Genomic DNA, 22,645 nt, shown 5'->3' with positions numbered 1-22,645 from the left:
CGCGTGCCTGTAGTCCCAGCTACTCAGGAGGCTGAGGCAGGAGAATTGCCTGAACCCAGGAAGCGGAGGTTGCGGTGAGCCGAGATCGTGCCATTGCACTCCAGCCTGGGTAACAAGAGCGACACTCTGTCTCAAAAAAAATAATTAATTAATTAATTAATTAATTAATTAATTTTAAAACTCCGTCCTCCTCTTCCACCCATAAGGTGGACTTTCACAACACTTTGATTAGTGGAAGGAGTGACTCTCTCTGTAGAGGGAACTCCTACTCATACCCAAGACCCAGTTTAAACACCACCTTCCCCACGAACCACTCCCCCTCCAGCCCCAGCCAGAATGAATCAGCTCCTTCTTGGTTAACCCTCTGAGCACTACTTTTCCCTCTATTATGGAGCTTTTCAGAGTTTACCTTTTATTAAGTTTGCCCCTTTAGTGAGACTGTTAATGCACTGAGGGGAGAGACTGTGTCTTAAACCACCTTTGCGGTTGAGGGTCTTAGGGACTAAAAGCACTCGCAATGTATTTGCTGAGCTCAATGCTGATGGCAGCTTTGTCATCTCTGGCCCTAAAATGCAACAGTGTATTTGTAAAAATATGCAAACATTTTCATTTGTTAAGGGCCCAAATTAAGCCAGAAGCTTTCAATTGTTCATAAATCAAAACCCAACAATATTTTAACCACACATAAATCAAAACCCAACAATTTTCAGTACAACTTACTAAAATGTTCCTTTCTCCCAGGTAAGAAAATTTTATTCTGTGAAATTTGCTAGACATTTTTGAGACCAAGTGTATATGAAAACAGTAAAACAGAAGTTTTAAAATGTGCAGATAAACATGTTTTTAGCAATGAATCTATGTAAGTTTTGAAACTGTAGATGCTGTAGCTAACCATAGCTAATAACCATACAAGGAATAACAATACAGAAATAAATCAATTATCTCAACCTAACAGAAGTTCTTCACTCCCTTTATTAGGGGTTCTTGGCATATAAGAAGGATACTTAAAATATAACAATAAAGGCAAAAGAAAACTATGTATCCACACACATATGTATACCTCTACTACTAATATACATGTACTTGTGTATACTCCAAAGTTATCATTTCTTTTCTCTTGTTCTAGGGAAACAGAAACAATAAATAGAAATTAAGAAAAAATGCAGGCTAAGCACAGTGGCTAATGCCTAAAATCCCAGCACTTTGGGAGGCCAAGGCAGGCGCATCACCTGAAGCCAGGAGGTCGAGACCAGCCTGACCAACATGGAGAAACCCTGTCTCTACTAAAAGTACAAAATTAGCCAGGCATGGTGGCACATGCCTGTAATCCCATCTACTCAGAAGGCTGAGGCAGGAGAATCACTTGAACCTGGGAGGCGGGGGTTGTGGTGAGCCAAGATTGTGCTATTGCACTCCAGCCTGGGCAACAAGAGCAAAACTCCATTTAAAAAAAAAAAAAAAAGAGAGAGAGAGAGAGAGAGAGAAAGAGAAGGAAGGAAGGAAGAAGAGAAAGGAAGAAAAAATGCATAAGAAAGCAAATGAGTAAAGATTTTCCACAGTATACTGTTGCTGGTCAACTTGCTGGCCAAAACAAAGAATGGGTGTGTCACGAAAATGATCTGCCCTCTGAGAAAGACAAAAGCATGGTAGATGGCTTGAGAAGCAGCAAAACAGAGAACAGAACAAGAGTTTAGGCAACCAATTCAGGGAGTGAGGTGGTAAAGAGCCAGCAAGGTGGAGGAGAGAAAGCTACAGCAAGAGCAGGTGCGGCGGCAGCCAGTGGTGGGAGGGGGAGCGAGTTTTCCCACAAGAACCCTCAGGAACTCTTAGAAGAGTCAGTATCGGAAAGGATACATCTGATACAAAGTCTGATGCCCTCCTCAATTATTATGATTATTATTATTTCAGATGGAGTCTCACTCTGTCACCCAGGCTGGAGTGCAGTGGCAGGACCTCGACTCACTATAACCTCTACCTCCCAGGTTCAAGTGATTCCCCTGCCTCAGCCTCTCGAGTAGCTGGAATTACAGGTGCCCACCACCACGCCCAGCTAATTTTTGTATTTTTAGTAGAGACAGAGTTTCACCATGTTGGCCAGGCTGGTCTCAAACTCCTGACCTCAGGTGATCTGCCCGCCTCAGCCTCCCAAAGTGCTGGGATTACAAGTGTGAGCCACCGTGCCCAGCCTCCTCAGTTATTTTTTGTCCTTAGAGATTTAATCAAATAGTCACAGAAATGCAATCCACATTATCACCTAGTGTAATGTTTCTTAGCCCAGAATCCAAGGCTGAACATTAGGGAAGGTGGTCCACAAACCCTCTAAAATTACATATAAAATCATGTGTCTGAATTTCCTGAAGAGAGGCCCAGGGAGTTCACCTAGTTCTCAGAAAAGGGACCAATGGAAGGTCCTTCACTCATAGAACGAGGAAACCGAGGCCTGGAGTGACCAGCTACAGAGCCAACCAAAGTTTTGTGACACAAATCTCTTCCCATGGGCAGGTTCAAATTCTATTTAAGGAGGGGTAACAACAGCAATTCAATCCCCAGGCATAAGGTAAACAAACAGACGCCAATCGGCAGCGTCAGCATGTGCACAGGCTACTCATTTGTTGATGCAAGTCAGTAACTTGGTCATTTGAAGCCTAATGCCTGGTAGACAACTCAAGGTCAATAGTTGTATCTCCAAAACAGTCAAATAACATAAGCAATCAAAACTGTTTTCTACGAACTTTAAAGGACATTGAGAAAATGCTGCCACTATCACACAAACACAAGACGAAAAAAATTACAACAAAATGTAACTACTGATTACCTTTGGTATATAGTACTATTCGTGATTCCTTTTCTCTCTAAAGTTTTCTATATTGTGCAAGTTTTCTTCAGAAGCCTTCATAAGTTCTTCAGTCAGAAATAAGTGAGCTGGATTATGAGATAATAGTACAGAGGAAGCTCCTGCTGGGGTCCTAGCCCTCCACTGTGCTACACAACAGCTGTGTGACACTAGAAGAAAGTCACTTCACCTCTCTGGGTCCCACAAACTTTACCTGTAAAATGAAGGACTTACACCAAAAAAATATTTACAGCTCTATATAATCTATAACATGAAGTATGAGAACTTTCCTTACTGATGATATCTGGGGAAAAACAAACCACTCAATGGAATGCATTGACCTACTATATACAAAAGAAAAACACAAAAACAAAAAAAGTGGGTATCTTTCTAAACATGTCAGATTCTCATTTCCAACAGAGCAGGGGCTGAGCCAAGGAGCCAGCAGACAACAAGAACTATAGCAGAACTCTAACGTGCTATCAATGACGAAGACTGCAGGGGTGGGTGGGGGCAGGTTGTGGGTTATCCCTCCGAGCTCTGGGATAACCCACAGTGCTGGCACAGCAGGGGGCAGTCCCTAAAGAAGCCTCTGTTTCCAGATGAGGAAGCTAAGATGGGAGAGTCAGGCTGACAAGGGATACATCCCACTGTTTAGAGAAGGCTCTACTGCAGCCATGAAAGGTTTAAGAAGCTTCTCAGCAAAGACAGCCCCACCCCTACCGGTGACATCCTCCCCCATTTCCCTGCCTTCATTTTCCATAGCCTCTATCGCCATATGGCATCCTACACTGTTTTTCTTATTTAATGCCTAACTTTCCCTACCTCCAGGTAGAAAGCTCCACGAGGGCAGCATTTTTTGTTTTGTTCACTGCTCTGTCCCCAGGTTCTAAAACACTACAGGTGCTCAGAAAATACACATTGAATGAATTTACTGAAGGGTCAGGATCCTCTCAGTTTGGAAATAGAGCTGTTAAGCTCTGGACACCAACAGTTTTTCTGTAAACTATCAATTTATTTTGATCGTGGTAACAATAATTCAGTTAGCTAATGTCAATAATTTATTTTAGAGATAGAAACTTACAAAGCCAAGAGAAACATAATGTGCCTGGGATTTTTCTCAGGAAACTAAACTCCTGGTATGGGTTACCAAAACCTGGCCTTAACCTTGTTTGGCATGATCTGTGACTGTTTTTCTCTCTTCCTCAGCTTTGAGCACTGGGCAAAGAAGGCAGGGGGCTTCCCCCACCCCACCCCACACCCCCACACAGCATTGTATACACAGTTGGCAATCCATAAATGCTTGCTTCTAAAATAAGTAATGAAGCTATCTCACTTTGGTATGATTTATCACAGGAGTTCACGAGCTAGAATTTTCTCACTTTCCTCACTACATCACAAATGCTGAGGTTAAGGGCCAGATAATGTATTCTTTGTGAAAAACATGATCCAAACTTTTTCAAAAGCACTCAAGTTTTCCTTTCTATGCATCATTCAAGTATAACTAAAAGATGAATGATCTTTCGTTCACTTCTCCCCTGTCCAGCTCCCAATGCACCCTAGTGGGAAACACAAATTGCCACTCTCCAAGTTCACTGGTTTTGTAGAGCTTGTATTTGTACATTATACCTTACTTAAATCAAGTTCCCTCAGTGCTTACAAGGTGCAATGCTGGTGGACCACCTCAATTCACAGGTGATGGGGAGATAGACCAAGCTGGAAGGGGTCGCGGCATCACAGTTCACAGCAATCAGCTATCTAGCATGGAGAGTGGAGGGGACAGGCCTCCAGGCCAACTCTAGACTCCTATTTCTGAAAAAAGGAACACACTCTCAGGTTACAGGGGAAAGTCCACTATGTGGAAACTTTACAAAGGGAATTGTAACATTTTCCCCAGTGCTTCTGGCTAAATTTAGCTTGCATTTTGAAGACAATGACCACGTACAGTAATAATGGCTCCCCAACAATAATCTGGAAGTCCCCCCTTTTAAAAAGCAATAGGTTATATCCCTTCCATAAAATAACATCATCAGCCGCAAAGATGATGTATGCCTTTCTCATCCTGCTGCCTAGAGGAGGGTCTTCTATTTCCTCCAAGCTCATTTTAACTGATTTCCTATGTGAACTTAGGAGGCTTAAGAAATAGAAAACACTGCCAGACAGTTTTAGGGTGCTCACACATTGTTATTCCTGGGCCAAACGTCCTAAGAAGTCAAACTTTTCCCCGAGTGCTTGTAAAATATGCAAGTAAATTAACTTATTCACAGATAGATATGCTACAAATAAAGGTAACTAGAGTTAGAGATACAAACATGACAGGTGAGGAGGGTGAATGCCGAGGAAAGCCGTCAAAGCCTCCCTTCTCTCTGCTGCCAAATCAAAGCACGTATCATATAACTTTGAAGGAATGTTAGACTGCTCGGCAGTTTTATTAAAAGACCAAAGGTCACTGCAGCACCGTCACCATCTTCACCACCACCACCATCATCAATGGGTTTCTGTTACATTTCCAAATAATTTCCAAATTGCTTAAAGATTTGATTTTAAATGTTCTTACCACAAAAAAATTGATTAAAGTATCAGGTGATAAATATGTTAGCTTGACATAATCATTCCACAATGTAAACATGTATCAAAACATCACATTGTATCCCATAAATATATACAATTATTTGTTAATTAACATAAAATTTTAAAAAGAATTATGCACCCAACACAACGGGCTTCATCTTTCCCCTCTCAAACAAAGAAAAAACTCTTCTAAGAAAAGTGTGGTTTTCTTAGAAAACCAGATCACCTCTGCAATCCCAGCACTTTGGGAGGCCCAGGCTGGTAGATCTTAAGGCCAGGAGTTCAAGACCATACTGACTAACATGGTCAAACCCCGTCTCTATTAAAAATACAAAAAATTAGCTGAGTGTGGTGGCACGCACCTGTAGTCCCAGCTACTCTGAAGGCTAAGGCAGGACAATCACTTGAACCTGGGAGGCAGAGGTTGCAGTAAGCCGAGATTGTGCCACTGCACTCCAGCCTGGGTGACAGAGCAAGACTCTATCTCAAAAAAAAAAAAAAAAAAAAAGCTGTTTAATCAAGCTCTGTAAACTAGAACATCAGTGGATATGAACATTCCACAGGTCCATCTACAAAGAGCCAGGTCTTAAGCCTTTCTGTCGTTTTGAAAACAGGAGGTTAAATACAAAACAAGTGAGGTTTACAATGTTACGTAAGCATTTAAGAACTCTCCAGGCACACTCTTCCATTTATGCTTTGCCAAGACCTAAAGCTAGAAGTCAACACTTACTTTTTTATAACTGTGCCACAGGTGAGCAAAAAAAACCATTTAAGGAACCCCTGCCCCCTACACACACACTTGACATATATCCTTATTGAATTTTGTTCAATTTAACCCTTGATGCTCTTATGAATTAAATAGCTTATCAAAAATTCACAGTTACTATGCTTTGGAGTTATGTTCCAAAATTAGCATAACTGGTAATAAATAGATCAGAATATTTTTAAGTTTTATTTCAAACATAATTTTATCTCCTTTTTGAGCATATACCTCCTTTGAGGGAGCCACAAATAATATTGGAGAGTTGTCTAAGGCCTGAAACTATTAGAAGATAACCAGGATATAAAAACTGAAAAAAAAAATTAATGTTAACAGTAGCGTGTCTGAAATGTGGAACAAATGACTTTTATTTTCCCTTCTTTCTACTTATCTGTAGTTTTAATTTTTTCCTTTAAAAGTATTAATTACTTTGGGCACTTTTAAAAAAAATTTTAAAGTCATGTATTACCACTTGGGAAATACTTTAAAATAATGTCTAGGAAAGTAGCTAATGCTTACAGGATGCTTCCTTCAGAGGTGGGACCAGAGGTAGGTGAGCGAGGTATTCATTTCAGGAACAAAATTTATAAGAGCACTAGAAACTCAGTAATTAAGATACTATTTTAATGAAATACTTAAATTTAAAAATAATATCTTCCAAAAGCCATGATAAACAATCAAAACTTGAAGCAAAGATAGGAACAGTATTCCAGGTTCTTTTCTTCGCCTCAGGTTCCAGGGGCACTGGGATAAGCTCCATCCACCATAGACAGGTCTCTTATTTTACAAGGGAGGAGAGCGAGACACAGACGTTAAAGAACTGGTTCAAGGTCAGAGCTGTCACGTGGCAAAGCTACTTTAAACAGATTCTTTAGAGGTAATTTTTATATTCCTTGACCAGAGGGACAAAATCAACACCTATTTTTAAAACTACAAGTGACCAGATCTTCAAATAGCATCCACTGTAACTGTAAAGACTTAAAACTCCACTGTAACTGTAAAGACTTAAAACTCAAGCTCAAGTTTCTTCTTTAGAAGATATGTAATTCAGGGCAATCTGGGCAAAGGACCCAAAACCTACTGTATTGAAATCTTTTTTATTTTATTTTCTTGTGCACGTGTAAGTGAAGTTCCTCATGGTTGGAAAGTATTGAACAGAAGGACGAAAAGAGGAAATGCAAAAGCAAGAGCAAGAGCAGGGATTCCTCCTCCCACATTAATCCCCCGGTGGAAAGAAGTGGGGAAGGAATCTGGAGATCTCACTCCCAGGGTTGGGCATCATCCCCTTGTGCTGAATTGCAACCACTGGCCCAGTGCCACCCTTCAGCCCCTGTCTTCAGGGCTGACACACACTGGCCCTTCCTCACCACTCCCTGGCTCAAAACTTTGCAGCGAGAACACTGTGTTGCTTTCTGAAGCCCCAACTCATGTCTCCAGAAATGCTGTCAATCTGCAATGTTCATCCATCTCTTCCTGATATTAACTGTCAAATGCCCACCCACCTTGGAAGGTTCTCCTCTTTCATAAGGTCCTCCAGAATATTCCATCCCAAATAATATTTTCCTCCTCGGTACTCCAGCAAAAATGAGGTAAAGACAAGACCCCTGTCTTGTAAGGGTTGCCTAAACCTAGTTCTACTTCAAGTCATTTTGGGAGCTTGAAAATTAATAATGATGATGATGATAATAATAAATACAGATTCCAGGACCCCACCCAGAACTTCTAAATCGGAATCCTGAGCTGAGGCTCAAGGATTTGAATTTTGCACAACTCCCCAGGTGAGACCTATGCTGTAGGCTTTTACTCACCCATGTTTCGGAATCACTGATCTTAATACAACTCAAGATACAGGAAGAACACCCACAATGTTTAAACACAGATCTAAGACAAGAAAACATGAATGGGTTCCCAGAAATATCTCTGCACAGATATGACACAGATAAGGGTATTTGGCTGAAAGTGGGAAGTGGAGTGGGGTAGAGATTGAAGCCAAAAGTTTACATCCTCCACAGGACACAACACACACAGCTTAGCCCTTATTCAAAATGCCATGACTGATCATTTTCTAGTTAGCTGACTTTTTTAGTAAAAGTTTTAGAATCAATCACCATTCTCTATTCCCCCATGCCTCCCTCCACCTTCAAGTAAAATGCCTTTCAGTTTCAAACCAATAAGGGAGGGCCTACAGAGCAGTACAGTATTCACACATTTCAAATATTTATAATGGTGTGATCATGTATTGAAACACTTGCTTAGCAGTATACTTCCCCAGAACAAAACCAACCCTAGTGTTTTGCTGCCTACAATCCAGTCACAAACCCATTACTTGCTCACAGGCTCAGTTACAAGCTCTTTTTCAAGTTCAAATTTGTAACCATCATAGGATGGCAACTAAAAGCAATGAAGCAATCTGTTTAGAAAAAAAGAAAAGGCATTTCTAAGGCTTTCCTTTCTCTCCACCATAAGAGAAAAAAAATGCAGAAGTCACATCTTCCATATGTATTCTTCGCAATTCACTGCAATAAAAATAATGCCCATCCAGTGTTACAGGCTTAATGTACTATCATTTTCCTTTTAAACAGAATCTGTTACTCAGACACTGTATTGATATAACTTTCATGAGCTTGTCTATTCCCTGGTATAAGATTTGAAGAAAAGACAGTAAAATAAACAAAAACATTTAATCAAGTTTTGTTTGGCACCATTTAAAAATTGAGATTATGTTAAATAACACATTCCCCAACATCTCATTTTGAAATAACTACAGCACATACTACTATAGCTTATAGCTATTCATTAATTTGGGGAAAAACATGGGACTTCTACATTAATTGCAAGAGAGTGAAGGCAAGCAAAAGGGCTGGCAGATTTGCTCCCAAGGCTGATGTGCCACCTCTACGTTTCCACTCATCTCAGGGACACACATGCACAAAAATGAGGACAGACAATCCCATGCTCAAGTTCCTTTCAGCTCAAACTCTCTGCAATTCAGCATCACATATGAGCACCACAGTTAATGGGCTCACTTTATCTTTCTACCATGATACTAATTTTGTCATACTGTGTGACCTAGCACTTATCACAAAAGAGAACACCTTAAGACTCTCACTAAAGTAGTTGAAAGAACCAAAAGGAATGCTCTCCTGTATTTACTCATTAATCCATTCACGAATGGAAGGATTCATGCATTAAATTCCCTCCCTGCTCGCTCACTCAGCAAGCACTTCTTAACCACAGAGCGCTGCACAAGGATTGGGAAATAAGGAACACACAATAGTTCAGGAGTAAGATGGCTAAAAGTGGACTAAAAGGGATGCAAACAAGTAATTTCAATAACAAGTGTGACATGAGTATCTAGACCTGTGTTGTCCAATATGGTGAACATTAGCCACACGGGGCTACTTGACATTTGCCTAGCTGAACCTGGATGTGCTATACACACTGGGTTTCAAAGACTCTGTATGACAAAAAGAATGTAAAATATCTTACTAAGAGTTTTTTTTATTGATTACTTATTGAATAACATTTGAATATACTGGGTTAAACAAGATATATTAGTAAAATTGGTTTTAACTGTTTCTTTTTATGGTTTCTAATGCAGCTACCAGAAAATGTAAAATTGTATGTATAAATATAAATTACATATAGACATATATAAAAATATTATTTTTAGTGGAGAGTGTTGGACTACACAATCCCCAATCCTGTCTCTTCTTCCCAGGCAGTTGACTTTCCAATCTCCTTGGCAATTAGGCTGAAACTATGTCACTAGGTTCTGGTCCAAGAAAGAAAAAAGTTAAAAAAAATAAATAAGGTTTACAGAGTCCAGGCACAATCACAGAACATGTTGCTTGATCATCCTTGCTTTCTCTCCACCTGTGGGGGCACTGGATGAGGGGAATCTGGAGGAGGCTGAAGCCCTGGCTACACGGGAGCCACAGACCTAAGAAGCCAGGCTCCTTATCCATCACATGAAGACCATCACATGTACACTCAGTGGGATCATGGCACACATGAGAATTAAACGCGTACAGTGTAAAGCTACAGCAGTTGGTCTACCATGCCTAACTAAAAGAGTGAAAAAAAAAGCCACAACAATAGGGATGGCTGACTACCTGTTGAGGAGTTATCAGGATAAGCTTCAGGAGATGAGGTGCTATTTGAATGGTGTCTAAAAAGTGGTGGTTCCCAAACTCTATCATGTCAGGATCATTTAAAGAGCTTGTTAAAACAGCCCACTGGGCCCTCTTACGATCCTCTCTCAGATGATTCAGCTAAGGAGGTCTACATGGGAGTGTCGGCCCCCTAAGGGCACTCTGATCTCCCCCAGTCCCTCCTCGGAGGTACTATGAGCCTCCCCTCCCAGCATCCCTTCAGGTGGGTAGGTCTACTAAGTAGGTCTGGAATGCAGCTGATATGGTTTGGCTCTGGGACCCCATCCAAATCTCACCTTTAATTGTAATAATTCTCATGTGTCATGGGAGAGATCCGGTGGGAGGCAAGTGAATCATGGGGCAGGGTTTTTCCTGTGCTGTTCTCATGAGTAAGTCTCAGGGATCTGATGGTTTAATAAAGGGCAGTTCCCCTGCATATCCGTCTTGCCTGCCACCACATAAGACAGGTCTTTGCTCTTCCTTAGCCGTCCACCATGATTGTGAGGCTTCCCCAGCCATGTGGAACCTTGAGTCCATTAAACCTCTTTCCTTCATAAATTACCCAGTCTCAGGTACGTCTTCATTAGTGGCATGACAACAGACTAATATAGCAGCTGAGAATCTACAGTTCTGCTGATGCTGCTGGCCCAGGGAGCAAACTTGAAAAGTCGTAAAGGATAAGCAAGATGTTCTGAAGCAGTGAAGAGAGTAAAAGGTGTTCAAGCAAAAAGGAAGTACATATCCAGAAAGGTGTGGAAGGCTGGAGGAGCGTGGTGTGTTTGGGAAACAGCAAGACTTTAGGTAAAGCAGCACCCCCGGCGTGGGAAAGCAGGAAAAAAAGCCAAAAAGGTAGGTGGAATGAGAATGAAGATGGCTGCAATCTGTAGTCAGGAGTTTGGACTCTGCTTCCTCAATGAGAAGTGTAAAACACAGCCTCTTTCCCACAACATATGCAGTAATATAAATAATTACTCTAAAGTAAATATGGGTATCTGGTAGTTAATACTTCAATTACCAGCACAATTCCTGGGTAAATGACAGGGGCATGAGATGGTAGGTAACTTGATCATTACAGACCCAGTATGAGACTCCAAATTCCTAATTCTCAGCTTCTCTGACCATGTATTGTTATCTCATTATGTGTCATGAGAAACAATTTAAGCAGAGTAACACTTGCCTTCAAATCTACTTTACAGCAGCCTTTGGGAGGTAGGAAATGTTTAAAATTGTTCCTAGGAAGAGGTATATAATTTACATGAGAGTGTCTATTATTTTAGGTGGCTAACTGTCTTGGAGAGAAACAATCTGAAATGACAAACTGTGATAGAGAAAGGAAGACTGATGGTTTGTGATGAGTAAAGGAAGACAGTAACTATGGAAAACAACATGTCTTCACTAGGAATACTTTTCAGTAGTTCAATTCCCGCTATTCAGGACTGACCAAAAACAAAAAACATTTCCAAACTCACCAAAAGGATTAAAGCCAGATGTTAGTATCCCCTGAGTATCTGAGAAATATGGCAGTGGGCTACATAACCTCTAAGATCACTGCAAACAATATTCTACAAGCTGCAGCCCAGTTTATGACTACACCAGATTTCCATGTCCACCACAAGTGCATGAACAGACAGGCAACATAACAACCAAATGGCTAGAAGAGACAACTAAGAGCAAGATACTGACACAAGCCTGCTGTTAGTGCTGAGTCCAAGTGAATGCTGGGGAAAGATTTTAGGAAGTATTTTTGTCTCTAAAAATGCTAAGAGGAAAAGTTCTCTTTGAGCTAAATATATTTTTCACTCCATATAGAAATCTAATAGCCTCTTTGTGATCATTTAGAGGGAAAAATAATTAAAATAGTTTTATGAAGTTTATTAAATGTTTTCTCTCACTGCAGTTAGCATTACGTAACTAATAAGTGAAATTTGCTTATGCTGAAAATTCAAGGAAGTAAATAAGTTGTACCTCAAAAAGAAAAAAATGTTATGACATTACTTTTTTTTCAAGACGGAGTCTCGCTCTGTCACCCAGGCTGGAGTGCAATGACACAATCTCAGCTCACTGCAACCTCTGCCTCCCAAGTTCAAGTGATTCTCCTGCCTTAACCTCCTGAGTAGCTGGGACTATAGGCACGTTCCACCATGCCTGGCTAATTTTTTGTATTTTTAGTACAGATGGGGTTTCACTGTGTTGGCCAGGATGGTCTCGATCTCTTGACCTTGTGATCCACCTGCCTTGGCTTCCCAAAGTGCTAGGATTACAGACATGAGCCACTGTGCCTGGCCCATTACTTTTAACAACATACCTTAATATCTTCAAGCTACAATGTGAGATTGCAGGCAATTCAATTCACAAAGCTGGGTTTGGGATGGTCCTTAAAGAATAAGAAATATATTAAAATAAAAATGCTTTCAAATTAAAAAAAAATTAACCAATGGACTAGACTTTATCTACTTTAGAAAAGTCTACTGTAGGTGAAGGGCTATTGGCATGAGTCCCAACAGAAGCTGGGGTGCATACCATCTCCTAGGATGGAAACTGTTCTGCCCACATGGGCTTGTTTTGAGCACTTCTCCTTTGTAATCTGCAGCATCAGGTATTCTAATCTAGTAGTTCCCCACTGGGGTGATTTTACCCTCCTCCAGGGAATTCGGCACTATCTGGAAGCATTTTTGGCTGTCACGACTTGTGGAAGGGGGACTGTACTGCCATATACTGGATAGGGCCAGAGATGATGCCAAACATGGTACAATACAGAAACAGAAACCAGCCCCCTCAACAAAGAATTATCCAGCCCAAAATGTCAACAGTGCTAAGGCTGAGAAATGCAGTGCCAATCCTACCTGGAGAATTACTTTTTGAATTTGAATCTTCTTCTGTATCAAAGCAATGTGTGTCCAGAAAGTTCAGTGCATTCATCCTATATTTACATATAATCAGGTTACCCACATATAATCAGATACATGATTGTATATATTATATAATTATATATCTAATATATAATTACATCCCTGATCAAGATCAATTAATTCACTGTTCATCTTAACTGTGCTCCTAATGTCTTTTTTTGTCTGTTTATCAAATGGTAGTTCCTCTTCTCTTTCCATACATTCTTTTGTATGACAGCTACAAAAAAAAATAGAAACATATATATGGTAACAATTCTTTGTGTCAAATATATAATTATTACATATTACAATATTCTAGAAGCTTGAAACACTTAAGTTTTACTTTTCTGTCCACTGTAAACAAGTGAAAAATTCTAAGTTAGTGAGATATGGTTATTATCCTTGGACAAACAGGAAATTGCATAAACGACCCAGGTGCTCTAAAGAAATGTACACATGGGAAAAAATCACTAGGATGTGAATTGGGCTGTTAGAAGTGTAGCTGCTAGACAGACACATGTGCAGGCCCATCAGTCATTACAGATTCCAAGTCACATCATGACAGAAACAAAGCACCATTCCCCAGGAAAGTCTTTGTTTGCAGATTGTTTCTATAATTTATTTCACTCATGTAAAGCTAATGCTGGGGTGCCATGTGAAGTAATAACATTACAGTGAGTGATCATATATACCAGCCAGCAGGCTGGAAGAAAGGAGCATTAGGAGATGTGCTGACCATCCAGGCTTTCTACAAGCATACCCAGAGAACTCAGTGAAATTAACCAGTAAACAACCAGTGACACAATTACTAGTTTATTTACAATTGCGTTAACTGCAATGAAAGAAAAGTAGAAGATGCTTACCTTGTTGGCCCTGATAGGCATATTGAGGATTGTATATTTCAACCTCAGCTAAACGGAAAGTCACTAAAGGGCTTTAAATAGAAGATGGCATACGGCCATATATGCACTGGGATGAGGTATTAGGCTTCAGATGCAAACAGAGAAGACCACATATCAGCAGGTGGTGGCTAAAACAATGAAAGTGAATGACATAACCTAAAAAGAGGATGCTGGCCAAGGACAGAGCCTTCACTAATACAGGTGCTGCTGGTAATTAGCACAACCCATCCTTCTCACTCACACTGTGTCCATGGCACAAAGCAGAACACAACTAGACAGCAGTCACACATCTTCTTCCAGATCCCAAGTCATACTAACAGCAATTCATCACTAGCTGACTTATGTTATACCTTGTAAGCCATCTTGAGCTAAGATCAATACTAATATTACATAACTATATAACTCTTCACAAATGTATATTTCACACTCCAACTGGACTGTGTCTTACAGGTCCTTACATTAGCCATATATTCCAACAATCGACTTCAAAATCAAAGAATTTCCAACCTGGAGGGGATAATCTAATCCAAGCTTGTCCAACCCACGGCCTTCGGGCCATATGTGGCCCAGCATGTCTTTGAATATTGCCCAACACACACCATAAACTTTCTGAAAACATTATGAGATTTTGTGAGTGTGTGATTTTTTTAAAAGCTCATCAGCTATCATTAGTGTTAGTGTGTTTTATGTGTGGCCCAAGACAGTTCTTCCAATGCGGCCCAGGGAAGCCAAAAGATTGGACACCCCAATCTAATCTTTTACCTTCCTTGGTTTTATTGTTTATATTTTTTATTATAATAACTTGGAATTAAGTTGCTTGGCCAATGGTAAAGCAAACAACATAGTTCTACCCCCGAAAATGCGAGTCTTCTCAAATCCAAAGAAATTCCTTGCATACTAAGTCCAATCGGTACTCATTCCTCAGTTGGTGCAAGAGAAAAAAAGCAAGAAAAGACACACGCTCCCCTCCCATAACAAGAATGGGAAAGGAATATTGGGAAGTGTGCTGACTATCCAGGGATTCTATAAGAGGACAGTGGAAAAGAGGGCTCTTTGAATGTGTGGTCAATGCATGCAACAGACACTCACAGGGTACTTAATCTAGAACACACCGCTTCACAGGGCACCTGTGCCTGCTGCCTGCAGGCCCACACATCTCAGGAACTAAAGGGAACACTGTGAAATCACAGAGCTGGGGCCTCTGTGGATCACCTCTTTCCTCTGGTTATTCAGGCAGGGTTCGCCGCCGCATGCCCAGAAGCAAACAATATGAAAACTTGGAGTTAAAAAAGAACTCACCAAATCAGCTCAAATTTCTAATTAAAGCCTTTTATTTGACCAGCTCAGTTTGAGCCCCTCACCTCAGAGTTGCTTTCCCTAAACATCTGTAAAGAAGACCTCCTCCAAGGGCATAACAATAAGTCTCCTGGCTGATCAGGAGATTCCTACTTGCCATGTGTGAAAGAAGAGCAGACCAGTTGCGATGTGAAATGAGGTTTGTCTTCAAAACCACCCACTCTTCTGACATGCTTCGTTGGTCTCTCAACACTTCTCTCCCTCACTCCATGCACATCAGACTGTTTCTAGGGATTGATTGCCACGTGCAGCCTTCACTGTTCTTCCTGGGAATTATTTTCCTGTCTTTGTGCATTGCTGGCTTGTAACTCCAGCCCTTGGTGGTAAAGAATAGCCACTCCTTGACTTTGTACATCTTTGTTATACAATAGAAAACACTTCCATGTGGGGATTCTGGGAGAACAACTGAGAAGCATGCTGCTTTCCAGCCCCATAGTTAAGGAGGGGTCTGTTCTGCCAAAGCGTGGCACTGGCCCAGCCCCACCCTTCACCAACACAGCAAATTCTGCTAAATCCCCAGGATCATCTCTGTAAAAGTCCTGGGGATTTTTTCAGACTGGGGCTGAGACCATTCGGCTTTTCCAAGATTTGCTGCAAACTACAGAAACATCTCCAGGGTGTGATGGTGAGGGTGTCATGCATGTGACACTGGCCATTCCCTCAGCTTTTCCTCTGTACTTGGTGGACCTCTGTGAATGAGTCACGGATAAGAACAGCTGAGGTGGGGCCAGGATAGATGGTGGAGCCTTGGGGCAAGGGTGATGGCAGCTGGCAAGCACGAATCATCAGAAAAGCCAGACAGGGGGCAGCTCCCAGACACCCCTAGTGCACATTACTCAATTCACTAAATGAAGTGGAAGCCTCCTGAAGGTAGGACCCACCCTACACTCAAGGTGCAAACTGTGCTCACCCTCTGGGTATCCATTAAGACTGATTACATATCTAGGCATAAAGAACAGGCACCAATTATGGGTGGAGCACTTGACAACCCTTTTTAACCCTGGGTGCACTTACAGCATGTCTCGCCTTGGTTTCCATCTGAATCATGCAGGTAGAGTCCCACACCAAGCTGCCAAAACTCTTTTAAGAATTTCCAACCCAAGAGACTTGGTGAAATCCATGAAAGAGGACAGCACGTACAGGAAGCATGGTCCAGGTCTGCCCCCTACTCTACCCTACCCACCTGGTCTCTTCCAATCCATCACCCACCCAGGCATGGAGAAGCAACATTCTCAAAGGGAGGCTGCATGGCCCCTAATCGACCAACTGCTAAACTCTAGGCACAGACTCATCAGGACCCCTCAGCTTACCCTCCGCTGCTTGCCAGACAGCCATGGAGAAAGCTGAAGGTGCAGACAATTCAAGGCCTTCCAGATTTCCCTGTGGGTCTGAGCAATCAGGGTCATCTTCCCAAACTTTGGGCTACTGTCAAAATTAGTTTGCAATCCCAAACTCACAGTAAGTAGGTGGTAGAGGAAGCCAACTACAGTGTCCCTGGGGTCGGAGAAAGAGAAGTAAGTTCAGAATCACACTTTTGCTACGTGAATCACCTAACTGCAGATAACAGACAGGAAGTCAATGATTTGTGTCAACTCCCCCTTTGACTCTCGTGATAAAAAGACCTAACCCAAACTTCAAGAGTCACCGGCAATGGAGGCTAAGACACTGCAGATTTGGGGAATAAAAGCCCAGTGTGGCGATTCCATGAGCTCCTTGAATAGTCTTTTCAACTAATTAATCTTCTTGTTCACATGTTCTGAGGGTGTGTGGCCTGGAACACAGGTCATAGGAGCAGCTTATGAACAGATGTGTGTGTGTGTGTGTGTGTGTGTGCGTGCGCACGCGCACGCGCGCACACACACACACACACACACACACACACACAGTGACTAATGAGAGGATACCAAAACAACCCTTTTTTAATAAGAAAAGCAAAAATAGTTTTAACTTGGGTTTTAAAATTTCATTTCCTAATAGAAGGAATTCTTGGATGAGAATTCCCTTGCTTGTTTCCAGATCATCTGGCCTTCTCCTGGATTCTCTAATTGCCTGATTTGAGCCAAGTCCTATGCGTCTGGGGTTGCAAGACAGACAATATAAACAATATTAAAACTTATCCTCAATGTTTCTTTCTTTTAATATTTCTTTTTTAACAGGAAGAGGGAGATTCAAAATTATAAAAATGAAAAAGGGCTTAAATTCCTGATGCAAAGAGAGGTTGTTTTTAAAATTAAGACCATTCCTGCATGCTTTGCCTTTGGACGGTGTCCAGTATTTTTCTGATAAACAAGCATCTGCACAAACTATCAGAGTTTCCACTTGTTTTACAAAACTGGTCACAAAGAGTACAATTTGGACAAAAGCCTGTATCCTTCTGTAACACTACAGCCCAGTCCAAAAGGTGGCTAAATGCTAAGGCTGAAAAGTGTAAACGGAAATTCAGTATCGCACCAAAGTTCCCAGGCACCACCACTGCTCCCTGGCTTGTTATTTGGCAAAGAGAGGGAGAGGAGAGGGAGAGGAGAGGGAGAGGAGAGGGAGAGGAGAGGGAGAGGAGAGGGAGAGGAGAGGGAGAGGAGAGGGAGAGGAGAGGGAGAGGAGAGGGAGAGGAGAGGAGAGGAGAGACGAGACAAGAAAAGGACAGAAAAGAAAGAAAAGAAAAGAGAGAAAGCAACAGTAAGACAATGATGTATGTTTCCAGAGAGTAGCTAAAATATTTAGGGCTCTGCCTACCTTAATACCCATCCTACCTGCCCCCTAAATCAGCTTGCTAAAAGCAAGATGACCTGATCTGATTCTGGGATCTGGGAGAGAATATACACAGAAGGGGCTCCTACCACCAACTCTCATTATAAATATGCCACGATCCTTCTCACAGCCCTTCTCTGAGTCTTCTCCTGCCCTGATGTGTCCTTCTGCACTTGATCTTAGCCAAAAGGCCGAGAAGCGATGATGTGTCCTTCTGAAGATGCAACACGCAGTTTTGAGAATCTAGAACCCCAGCAAGTCATGCCTCTGAATGAGAAGGGAATATCTTCCTGTCTTCTCTATACAAGGCATCAGGATGTTAGGCTCAGCAATGCAATGTGCTGATGTTTTCAGCTCCTTTCAAAGCAAGGTGCTAAATTCCCAAACTTCTCCTCCTGAGGGCTTGGCAGAGCAGTTTAGTAGAGGGTGGCTTGCAGGTGGCAAGATACAGCAGGGTAGGCCACCACTAAAAATCTCATGCTGTCTGCAGTTAAACATTTGAAATTTGCTCCAGAAAACTGTCACACACTTGAAAAAGAAAGAAGAAAAATGAAATAAAAGCATTCTCCTCCTCACTCAAAAACCGAAACTCATGCACAGAGACGGGCTGGCATACAGACTCCATTTGTTCTGCAGCTTGGAAATGAATGACAAAATGCCCCAAAACCTCCCATATCCACCTCCAGTGCCACCCGCAGTTAACAAATTCCCATTCAAAATGCAAATACCCTTTTTCAGATATAAGTCTATTAGCTATTTATACCATAGTGTGGTTTTTTAAAAATCAGGTAAGAACCTAACATCTAGCTGAGGTCATTCACACACAGAAACTGTTAAGTTCTGACTGAAAAAAGAGGAGTGGGGGTGGAGGTCGGGAGCACCTGGGAGGGTGAGGCTCTGCATTGCGGGTTCCAGAGGCCACGGCGCAGCAGGAGAAGAGAGGGCAAAAAAGGACGAGAAGGGACTTCTGTGCATTTCCCCAAATATACCCTTACCCCTGGTGGCGTCAGCACTTACCTCCCAGAAAGGAAAGGCCTTCAGCCTGAGCTGTGAACGATGCAGAATAAAGAATGATTCTAGGTTCTCTTCTCTACTCCTATCTACGGAATTCACTTCGTAAGCAGTAGCAGGATAATTAAGTAAAAATACTGCCTTATATTTACTTGCTAGTATGAAACCACTTGTAATCTCTATTCAGAAACCACTTAAATTTGATTTCAAAATTTTGTCCTCAGTGAGGGGCTTTAGGTAAAATAGTTGCCCAGAACTCTTTAATAATGGAAAAGCTGGAAGTGCTATGTCCATTATATATGTGGCTACCAAGTCCTGTTGACAATCTAAATGGAAAGACTATATTTTCATCCTTTTTCTGTCGTGGGCAGTGATCACAGACTGGAGCTCTCATCTCATACAAGCCCTTTGTGGCTTTTTCTTTCAGTTTCTCTTGTGTGTTAGAAGAGGTAGCAGGGTAACTTCTTCTGTGGATAAGTCAAAAGGCATGCCATGGGTGCATGAGTCTTTCCAGACATCACACTAAGGTAACACTTGGACTAACTTAATTAGCTCTCGCAGTCAAAACAAGATGATGACCAGCCTATGCCTGAGAGAGGAGGACCTGGGGCCTTTCTGACACCAAGGGAGACGCAGCATGGAGACATCAGAGAGGACAAGACAGCCTGAAATATCTGCCATGAGGCAGGAGCAGGTTGGGAAGTTATCGAAGTTCAAGCGTCCACATGCTCCCTTGCAGGGGCTTCCCCCACGGTCCCGTACCTCATTTGGTATTTGTAATTTTCTACTTGTTTTCTTAAAGAGGGGCTCCAACTGGCAAGAACGTTAGGGCCCTAAGAAAGCTGGATCTGTCCTTGACCTGGAAGATCTCAAGCACTGGAACTTAGCAAGACCAAGAGTGAGCTTCCGGTCTCTCCGCTCCATTCCCCACCAACGCTACTTCCGTACTTCCTCCGAGCTTGCATCTGATCAAGGGCACCAACACCTCGGAGTCAGAAGATGGGGTGCTGTTACTCCTGCTCCCTCATTCACTTCCAGTGGGCATCAGTCAAGTACATTCTAGCTCCATAAAAATTCTTCTGGTTTGACCCTTTCCCTTCATCCCCTTGGTCGCAGGGTTTGTGTGGCTCAGAGCTTTCATTCCTGCTCCCACTGTCTCTCCCTTTCTGATTCTAACCCGACTCTGACGTGAGAGGAGGATCTAACACTACCCTTCTGGGGCCCTGCAGGCCTCCAGGCTTGAACACAAATTTCTCAGCTCACGTGTGCAGCTCTGCACAAACTGGACACAGCATTCCAAAGGCTGAGCTTCTCAGGCTTCCTTGAGCATCACAGAACACACTATTCCCTTCAGGGGTAACGTCACCCTTGTACTTCCACCATTGTCCTCCAGCCTGATAAGCACCCCCACCCCCCACCCCAGCACTGTGGAATTACTAGCAGCTCTAAGGAGCCCTCAGCTCTTCCTCCTTGGGACTTTGTCCCCTCTGCAGAAATGTCCCTCTCCTTCCTCTTCGCCTGGTTAAATCCTTCTGCAAAGAGCCCCTTGCAGGTGCTGTGGTACCTGTGCTTACTCCCATTGTGGCCCATATCCCACATGACAGCCCTACAGGCCCTCTGAGAGTGGAGATGATGGTTCTTTCATATCATACCATCCTATAATTGCCAAGCATCCAGTGGATGTTTGAGAACTAAAGAAAATACGGGAGTTGGGGGACAACAAGGAAAAGACCTCAGGGTTCTCTTCCAGTTGTTCAACAATAAAGCAAGCACAGGGAAATAACAAGTTACAAGACACAGGGAATACCAAACATACATAAGAGTAAAACTATTTAGCATATAGGACTGTGTCTGAGAATCCCATAAACACTCTCACTACAGAGACTCTGCAAAGGCAGAACCTACTCAAGAAGCAGAGAAAACACCTATCATTGGCAACTGGCTCCAAGTGGTCCCTCTGCTTCTGTTCACAAGTCATTTCTACTTTGAATCTCCTAGGATATGTGTTTTTCCTTGGCAGACAAACAAACGCTGATTGAAACGTAACCTAGGATGAGGTCATTCATTGTTCACTAACAACTGAAAAATAGTGAAGTATACCTTTATCCAATATTCCAGGACTGAATTGACCAACACCCCCCCCCCCCCGCCACACACACACACACAGAGTCACATGTACTTCACACACACGTATTCATTTCCAAACCTTCATATACACTATAAAATCTAGTTAAGGAAAGAAATTAATTATCCTTAGAATTTCTATTATGTATAAAAGGAAAACCAGAATGCACTCTTCCTCTAAAAAGGTACAGATACATTTCCTGCAGATGTGAATAGACTTTGTTTGGAAACTCTGCTAGCACCTTTGCTTATATTTTGCCAGGACTCCTTTTGTTAGCAAAGACCGGATATACTTTAAAAAAAAAAAAAAAAAAAAAAAAAAATAGATTCAAATCAAGGTTACTTGAGGATGCAGCTGCCACACTGGAATTTTTCTTTCATCAAAATGCCCCAGAGAGTCCATATAAAGACAAGCTTGATCCGTTTTATGAACAGGCTATTTTCTGAGGAAACAAACCTACAAATACAATTAACTGTACACTTAAACCTTAATCCTTAGCTCCTGAATCTTAACCAATAGGTTTTGTAAAATTACTTAATTCAGCAATTTATGAAGTACAGTCTGTTTATTATGTCTTTAAATTACAGAATGTATGTCTCTCCATAAATTTCTTATTTTCATTTTTCCTGAATTGCAATTAAACTGACAGCTGGAAAACTGGTAGCTTGCTTCTATAGTGCACAGAGAATACTAAAGAAAAAAATGGAGGGTAGGGGGAAAAGGGAAAGGCTTTAGGGTTCTCTTCCAATGGCTGCAAAGCTTAGTATATAACAGAACACAAAATATAATAAAGGCAGTCTCACCACTGAGTAAGGAATGGATTATTCAACATGAGACTGGGAAAAATGTGTATCAAAGTAGAGTAGGAAATCAAATTAGGATTTCAAACTATATATCCAAATAAATTCTAAATCTACTAAAGCAGGGCACAGCAAACTTTTTGCAAAGAGTCAGCTAGAAAATATTTCAGGTCAGCTGATAACATTTATCAGCTGACTTAAATGAGTCTCTGTCCTTATTACTCAACTCTGGCACCATTAAAGTAGGCCTAGACCAGAGGTCCCCAAACTTTTACACAGGGGGCCAGTTCACTGTCCCTCAGACCGTTGCAGGGCCGCCACATACTGTGCTCCTTTCACTGACCACCAATGAAAGAGGTGCTCCTTCCTGAAGTGGGGGTGGAGGGCGGTAAATGGCCTCAGGGGGCTGCATGCAGGCCCGCAGGGCGGTAGTTTGGGGAAGTCTGGCCTGGACTATATGAAAATAAACAAGTGTGGTTATGTGGCAATAAAACTTT

The 22,645-nt window shown here is 41.9% G+C and overlaps 1 protein-coding gene across 23 annotated transcripts in view; it reads right to left on the bottom strand.

Annotated features, from left to right (window-relative positions):
• The window catches only part of DOCK9 (dedicator of cytokinesis 9), a 294,205-nt gene that overhangs the window by 192,653 nt on the left and 78,907 nt on the right, over window positions 1-22,645 (bottom strand). The gene's annotated exons all lie outside the window — the stretch shown is intronic.

Source organism: Saimiri boliviensis, chromosome 16, assembly GCF_048565385.1.
Source record: "Saimiri boliviensis isolate mSaiBol1 chromosome 16, mSaiBol1.pri, whole genome shotgun sequence".
NCBI classification, from domain to species: Eukaryota; Metazoa; Chordata; class Mammalia; order Primates; family Cebidae; genus Saimiri; species Saimiri boliviensis.
This window is presented reverse-complemented; position numbering and strand designations above follow the sequence as displayed.